Consider the following 8,716-nt stretch of genomic DNA (forward strand, 5'->3'; position numbering starts at 1 on the left):
GGGAATTGCCTCTTATGGGATTCTAATTCATTAGTATTCTGACAGTTGAGGTCCCAGAATAATGGTGCAATTGTGAGCTCAGAACAAGTTTATGCGGGCACTTGGCGGCTCAGAACAATGGTATACTGACACTTGGCATCCCATAACAATGAAACACCAACAATTGGGATCCCAAAACAATGATATGCTGACACTTGGGAACCCAGATCAATGGTATGATGACACTTGGGCATTCCCAGAAGAAAGGTGGGCTGGTACTTGGGGGTCCCAGAACAATGGTATGTTAACATTAGTGGTTTCCTTGAAGAATGGTATGCTGATACTTGGGAACCGAGAACAATGGTATTCTGACACTAGGCATTCCCAGAAGAAAGGTAGGCTGATATTAGGGGTCCCTGAACAATGGTATGTTAACATTAGTGGTTTCCCTGAAGAATGGTATGCTAGTACTTGGGGTACTAGAATTATGGTATACTGATCCTAAGGCATTACCAGAACCATGGTATGCTGACATGTGGGATCCCAGAACAATGGTGCACTGACATTTCAGAATTTGAATATGACTTCTAGGATGCAGACATATATAAGACAAGTGTATGGGGTTTACAATTTGCAAGCTACTTATCTGACTAAGCCAAAGTCTTCACTATGAGTTAAGTATGCAATACTATGCAATATCTGCCGATACAATAAGAGTTTATCTAGAATGGTTTATACTTGTGTGGATATATTCAACAAACTTGAATAAAAGAACTTAGTTTTGGACAATACATTTTATTTTTGCTCATGTATCAATATGTCAATCATATCACAAAACATTAACAATGTTGTACTCCACATAACAGTGAACAACCCTGCTCACTGAGAGCACAAGATTCAGGGGAGGCTTAATAACAGGAGGTGGTGGTATCAGACAAAACAAGAGACACATTGACATGAGAGGGATTACCGCTTGACTTGTCAATGCTTTGTTGACTTGTGTAGACAGGAAGAGCTTCATGTCCTACAACACAAGTGTATACATCTTCTTGTTTCCAGTTGGCTGCCAAGATGGACAAATAGCTATATACAAAGTAAGTTTCATCTTCTTTCTTCATGGAAGTTGTGTTAACATACTTGTTTTTGTTGACCTCTTTGTTTCCATGTAACCATTTAATAAAGATATCCTTTGGGTGAAATCCTGTTGAAAGGCAAGTGATTGAAACCAGTTCAGCCATTGCTGTCTTTTCTTGAGCTGGTGGGAAGACATACACAAATGGTGGTTTTGGAATCCCATCTGAAAAGACAAAGACAAAGACATTTATATAATTAGTAATGCAATTAAGTTTAATTTGAAATAAACTTCAGTGACAAGGTCAAAGGTTAAAAATAAATCTAACACTGATCTCCATCACCATCGTGTAAAAATTGCCCATCATCATACCTCGTTGTAAAAGTTTACATTAATGAAACCCTAATGTTTCTGTTAGGTAAGGTTCAGACACTAAAGCATTATCATTAAGAGCTGGATTAAGGCTTTGGGGGGCCCAGGGCACTTAAGACAGAAGGACCCCTATAGTTTAAAATTAAGTTACTTTCTAAACCAATTTTGAATCATATGCTTCTGAATATACTACACAGTTATGACCTTTGATAACCTTAATTAATAATAGTGCCCCCTTGATGATCATAATTAATAATAGTGTTCCCTTGATGGTCGTAATTAATAATAGTGCCCCCTTGGTTGTCATAATTAATAACAGTGCCCGATTGATAATCTAAGTTAATAATAGTGTTCCCTTGATGATTTAAGTTAATCACAGTGTCTCTTGATGATAATAATTATTAAAAGTGTCCTGCTGATGAGCTTAAATAATAATGCCCATTTGATTAATGTAAATAATAATAGTGCCTCCTTGATAATATTAGTTATAGTGCTCCCTTGATTGTATTTAGTAACAGTGCCCCCTTGATCCTAATTAGTAATAGTTACCCTTGGTGTTAGTGTTTTTTTTTAAAAAAAATACGTATGGATAGAGAGTGTAGTGCAGTACAAAAATGAAATGCACATTTCATAGGTCATTGTCTAACTTTGAATATTAAAAAATAGCATTAGGGATTCTACCCCCACCCCTGGTTTCATTCAATGCTTCCATCTCCCCTATAGTTCTTTACTTGCCTAGTCCTAGGAAGCAGTGCCGCTCCTCTCCTCTTGGCTCTTCTTCATTGGAGTGGCGATGTTATAATGTCAAGCTAGCGACTCTTAACGAAGTCGGGGATGGAGAAATAAAGCCTGTGCATTGATCGTGTCCGGTAGATGGTGCCGCTGGGTGTAATTAAGTACAGTTCTCTGCTGCTGAAGTGCAGGCACCTGTACCTGGGGACAACAACTGCGCTCTCCTCATTATTATGACCTGGGCAGCCGTATGGCCCCTCTTAACAGCTGTGGGTCCACCCCTGGTCCAGGGGGTCCCATGAGACGGGTTTTTTTGTAGTCTTACTATTTTACTCTGCTGCTTTAGAAATGCGTGAATACTTCTATAAATCAACGTCCTACATGTGTGTAATACTATCATATATTCACATGCAGTTTTAATATTTTAATTAGAGCAGTGCAACATGAAATGTCTGTTTATACAGCAGTGATTTTTGCACTTTAATAGCAATATCTATGGTAATAGTATAATGGATCTTTTGCCTAAATCCAGTAATTGAGATTTCAATATGTAGCACAGTTATAACTTGTTAAGACAAGCATCGAGCACTTACTATATACAAGCATTATATTTTTCACAAGCATTAGAATGTAGTCTCGAATGAGCTGGGTTTACCATTGCTTTTGAAGATAACGTTTTGAACTGGAGAAGGTAATTCCTGACTTTTGACAGTGCATGTGAACTTCTCCCCACTCATCCAGTCTTCACAACAGATGCTTAGGGTACTGGTAGCACTGTATGTCCCATTGTAATGGAGAACAGGATCTTCTGTGTATACATATATTCCCTCTTTCTCCCTTGTCCAGATGACATTAAAGTTCTCCGCCGTCCTCATACTATCATCATCATCATCAACATTTATTTATATAGCGCCAGCAAATTCCATAGCGCTTTACAATTGGGAACAAACATTAATAAGACAATACTGGGTAATACATACAGACAGAGAGGTAAGAGAACCCTGCTCGAAAGCTTACAATCTATAGGACAATGGAAGTTAGAAACACAAGGGCATGTGCTACATCATATTGCACAATGGACCAGCCAGACTGCAAAGGTAAAAGTACTGAGTGGGCTATGTGTGTAGCAATGTTGGTCAGAAGTTTGTTGTCTTGCGTTAGCAGTGTAGAGGATGGTAATAGGGTAATCTAGGGAAATTAAGATGATGGTTGAGGAATATCATAACCTTGTCTGAAGAGGTGGGTTTTCAGTGAACGCTTGAAGGTTTGAAGACTAGAGGAGAGTCTTACTGTGCGTGGGAGGGAATTCCACAAAGTAGGTGCAGCCCGGAAAAAATCCTGTAACCGAGAATGGGAGGATGTGATGAGAGTGGAGGAGAGACGTAGATCTTGTGCAGAACAGAGGTGTCGAGTAGGGAGATATTTCGAGACAAGTGAGGAAATGTATGTCGGTGCAATTTTGTTGATGGCCTTGTATGTTAGTAGAAGAATTTTATATTGGATTCGTTGAAATACAGGCAGCCAATGTAGAGACTGACAGAGTGGCTCAGCAGAGGAATAACGGTTTGTAAGAAAAATCAGTCTAGCGCTGCGTGCAAAATAGTAGTATGATAATACTATGTATTAGGCAGGTGATTTTGGGCTTATGGGTTATATAAAATAAATATCTTCAAAGTTAGGTGGAATAATTTCAATGACCGGAGAAGTAGAACAGGATTCTACAGAGAATACAAGAAAAACTGTCAAAATGCGGTTATTTGATAAAATGGAGAACTGCTAATTTATAACAATCATTATTGGTAAGAATTTGCTAAATTAACAATATATTTACTTGTGACTCAAGTACACACAACCATACACAATGTTTTCCAGGATTTGGCTGTATTTGCATAGAAACCTATATAGCCAACCTGTTAAATATATATCTTGTCTAAAATTAAAAATAAAGAATATATAATAAGAAAATACATATTTACTTGCAAGGACAGAAGATCAATAAAATAATTCGCAAGAATCCTCCTTTTCTTTCTTGGAACTAGTGGCTTAATAGTGAAGTAAAATCTACAGTGTAACTATACATGTATCAAAATAATGTTACAGCTAGAGGTACAGTGGTTAAAATTTTTGTGCAAGTTATATAGGTTATAGAGTGAAGTCTTTTTCCTAGAAACACTGACAAATTCCATATTTAATAGAAAACAATTAATGTAACTAATGAATTTTTGTAACATTAATTGACAATTACTGGAACACCTATAGTTCCCATTGATTGAACATCACCTTGACAATTTTTGACATTAGCTATGGTAGTTGTATTGGAGGCAGTGTGTGTAACAATGCATGAGTACTGACTGCCTTTATTCCATTGCCTTTTCTGAACAGAAAGCTGGCTATACCCAATGAATGTGCCATCTGCTGTTCTTAGAGAGTCCGGCAGATGACTGTGCACTCACATCTTGTTTTCCATTGATCAGCCATTTCACCTGATTTTTTCCAGGTTGAAATGAGAAATCAGGCAAAACATGCCCATTGTGCCATTCATATCCCCGTTATCCTCCGGCACGGTGACTGGAGAAGAAGCTGCACTGCTGATTGGATACAGGGTAGCACTACCGATGTAGGATAGAAAGGAAAACACTGAACATATAATTGTGTGAGACCTAAGTCCTTAATCTTATTTTGGAGAAATTCACTTTAAAATTTTCTAATGCAATGTATGATCAGTGTATAGTGACAGAACAAGATGACAGGAAGACAAATAGGTTTTAAAAGCGTTCTATGTTGATACTTATTTACCCATCATGATATGGTTGGCATTTTTAGTCTAAAGTAAACATGTTCAGTTCTACAACATGCTCTGGTTACTAATAGTTACATAATTAGTGAAGTTGAACAAAGGTTTTTGATTGATGTCCAACCTTTTTCTAAATTCCAGCTCTGTTGATCGAGAGCAAGGAAAAATAAAAAGGAACACCCTCAATCACATGGATAACGCCGGTTGTGCTATTTACTAATCATAACTACACGATCAATTTCATGCAAGTAAGTCAGATATGATTTTTTTATATGATCAAAAGTATGCTTAAAAAATCTGAATTGAATAATCTATAATTTAAATGTCTAGTGGCGTGTGTTAGTCTGTCTGTGTATGTGTGGAAAAAATAAAACCAAGCTGCAGCGCCACCTGCTGGGCGGAGTTATACACTGACCTACTAAATTCTTAGTGTGTGTGGAAAAAAAAATTCAGAAAGGGCTGAAATTTGGTATACTAAGATGTTTTTAATTTGTTAATTTAATTTGTTAATTGTTAAAAGTGTTTATAAAGATTTAAAAAAAATATATATATATTTCTTGAAGGAGAAGTGACAGTTGGGATTGGTTGGTGGTTGCCAGGGGTGACAGTGGGGAGTGGTTGGTGGTTCAGGCCTGGGCTATGGCCCAAATGCATGACAAGAACCTTTTTAACACCTTAAGTAGCTTGATTTGACCAGAATGCATGAGTATCATGCACGGGTTAACTTGTATATCATATGTAAATACATCTCCCCTTTCTTACCTTTCAATGTCTTCTCCTGCTTTGTGCTTGTGGGTGAGTGTGCCACATTACCCTGGTAAATTCTATTCTTCTATAGCTATTCTGATGCTGGGATAGTGAGCTGACTGGTCTGTAGAGACCATCCACACTGTTGTATACAGGACCTGTTGTCATTATACCAGATGTGATGCTCCCTCTATTCCACTGTACATCCACATTTTCAGGCGTGTAGCCAGTAACAAAACAGCCCATTGTCACTCCTCTGTCAAGTTTAACATTGTCACAGCACGGTATGAGAGGAAAGACCGATGGGGCAGACAGAGGCTGGAAGAGTTGACAACTGGGTAAGGTTCAAACTGTTGCCAACATGAATTATACATGGAAAGTAACATCTGATATGACCGCAAGAGGCACAGGATTAGGCTGCAAGAATAATGTAAGGGTGGAGGTCTCTAGGTATCCAGACGGAGACTCACATAAGTGAGAAACTCTATTTAAACTGCAGTATTCCTTTAATAATGCTTGGCACCATCGTTATTACCAGTCTTCACAGGCAATTACAGAACTATGAATAATCATGTTTACTTTTATATACTATTTTCCGTATCTCTATCCCCAGGAACTACATCTCTCTGATTGATGACAATTAATAGGCAATAAGCAAGCTTGTAGTTAATGTAATGACTTATTACTGAAGATGTTCAGAAAGAGGTTAAGATAAGTAATGTTATGTGACTATTCCTGATCTCTTAGTGAAATGTTTATAAAATATTTCTGTGTTATGGATCGCTATGGATGGTTGGATCAGGAAAATATTCTGTAACTCTCTATCTCAAGAAAGCTAATTGTCTGAAAATGATTCTAAACTGAATCTTGAAAGTTCAGGATGGTTTATAGATTGATATGTTCACTACTTAAAGCACCAGTAATCCCCAAGTCCAAGTACTTCCTTTCACTCCTTTACAATCAGCTGAAGCCCCTCCCACAGCTTTAGGGCAGAGTTCTAATAGGACCTCACTCAGAGCCAGGAATTAGCACTATTCTAGTGATTATCAACTTCCTGGAACCAGGAACTAGCACAGAGGCTGTATCCATGAAAACATATCACCAACAAAAGCTACAATTGTTAGCCTGCTACCTTTCATATTAAGTGTAATAAACAGGAGGCAAACGGCTATGGATAATACATTTGGGGATTTTTGTCTATTATAAATACTGTGTGAGATTTACACTGATTTATCCTGTACACAGTTAGAATATGCACACCATGACAATTAGCTTCCTTATATTTCTGGGTGTAGTACCTATTAACGGTACTGACTACCCCAACACAGAAGAGGATGACATGAGGACTCTGAAAATGTACTACAGCGACCTTGAAAAAAACCTTACCAGTATGCAGATGACTTGATGGGACGACTCGTTCTGTTGCCGACAGTGCAAAATGACGTCATCAGAAACTGTGACTCCTCTAAAAGGCACAATGGACTGAGCCGGTTGTCATTGATGTAATGTAAGTATTATTTTAGCGGTTAGGGGTATTAGGGTTAGGAGTTAGGGTTAACCGTTCTCTTTGTCATCCTCTTCTGTGTCGGGGTAGTCAGTACCGTTAAACTGACTACCACCGATATTGCTGACTAGAGATGAGCGAAGCTGCGGCAAAATGTAGCTTGAATTTAATTTCATGGCTGAATAGGGTAATTTGCAGAGGTGCACAGTTACGGCTGTGCAATCTTCACGTTTTGCTACACCATTCCATGAAATGCCCATTGCCCACTGTTATATAGATAAATGCTAATTGATAATTAGTGGTGATTCAGGGGGTATAGCATAAAATGATTTTTCAGTTTTACGCACAAAACAGTAGTTCTGAAACTAGTGCTTTGTGAGCATGCTCAGAAGAAAAAAAGCGGATTATACATCAAAAACACAATTAGCGTCCAACTCTACATGACCCAATCAGTGCACATTTTGCATCTTAATGCAGCGTTATATCTAGAAATGTCTGGGAAACATAGCAAAATTGTGATGGGGCCCTCTAGATACCTTCATAAAGTCATACCTACCACAATGTCTGTTTCATCCCCAGTTAGTATCCGATAGGATATTACTAAAGTACTAATTGCATTAGTAGCAATCTGGCATAGTAGTCTGAATTATATATGTAGTGATTTTTGTACATTATTTTCCAAATCATATATGTTATTGAATACCATTTTTATGAAGCCATATTAAGTTTGTACTTTCAGAGGCTCTATCCACATACCCAGAGTTTTGTCATTAGGCTTCAAGTTCAGGTCCACCCTTTACGCTTCACACAGAGCTCTACCCCAAATGCCTGGATGACCTTCTATCCCTAATGCAAGAGGCACACCCTAGCCACAGACATAGGGCTCTATCCTTATACCTCAGGCACAGAGCTATGTCATTACGCTTCAAGCACAGGTCCATCTGCAGACACAAAGGTCTAATTCAGAGTCCAACGACACAAAGCTATAACCTGAACTTTCACATACAGCTCTATTTTGATGACTCAGGGAAAATTCAAATTTCTGATAACCCAGCTATAGACCTCTGTTAACCTAGAAAGAGAGTTCTACATCTGTTGCTCTAGACACTGGCCTCTAGCCTAATGCCCAGACACAGGGCTCTATCCTAATAACTTAGACACAGGGCTTTGTCTTGATAAACCAGTCTCAGCTCTATTGCGCATGTTAAATAAGCAAGGTTTGACCCTGAAGTCTCAAATACAGCTGTATGCCTGATACTAGAGACAAATGGCTCTACCCAAAGATACAATGTGTTATGGTATCTCAAACAAAGCTCTCTACTCACGATACCCCAAAACAGAGCTCAGATCTGAACATCCAGATACAACTCTGGTCTGATGCCTAATTAAATCTCTGATATCCTACCCCTCAAATCTCGACCCTTAGTCTCTATTCTGATAACCCAAACACAGCTTTAGCCTAATATCTATGAGAGTATTATCTCAGATTGACTAGACCAGTGGTTCCCAAACCCCG

At 38.3% G+C, this 8,716-nt stretch overlaps 1 pseudogene; it reads right to left on the reverse strand.

Annotated features, from left to right (window-relative positions):
- Positions 1–758: 758 nt before the first annotated feature.
- On the reverse strand, positions 759–6,038 carry LOC142108376 (Ig mu chain C region-like; annotated as a pseudogene).
- Positions 6,039–8,716: the final 2,678 nt, after the last annotated feature.

Source organism: Mixophyes fleayi, chromosome 1, assembly GCF_038048845.1.
Source record: "Mixophyes fleayi isolate aMixFle1 chromosome 1, aMixFle1.hap1, whole genome shotgun sequence".
NCBI lineage: Eukaryota > Metazoa > Chordata > Amphibia > Anura > Limnodynastidae > Mixophyes > Mixophyes fleayi.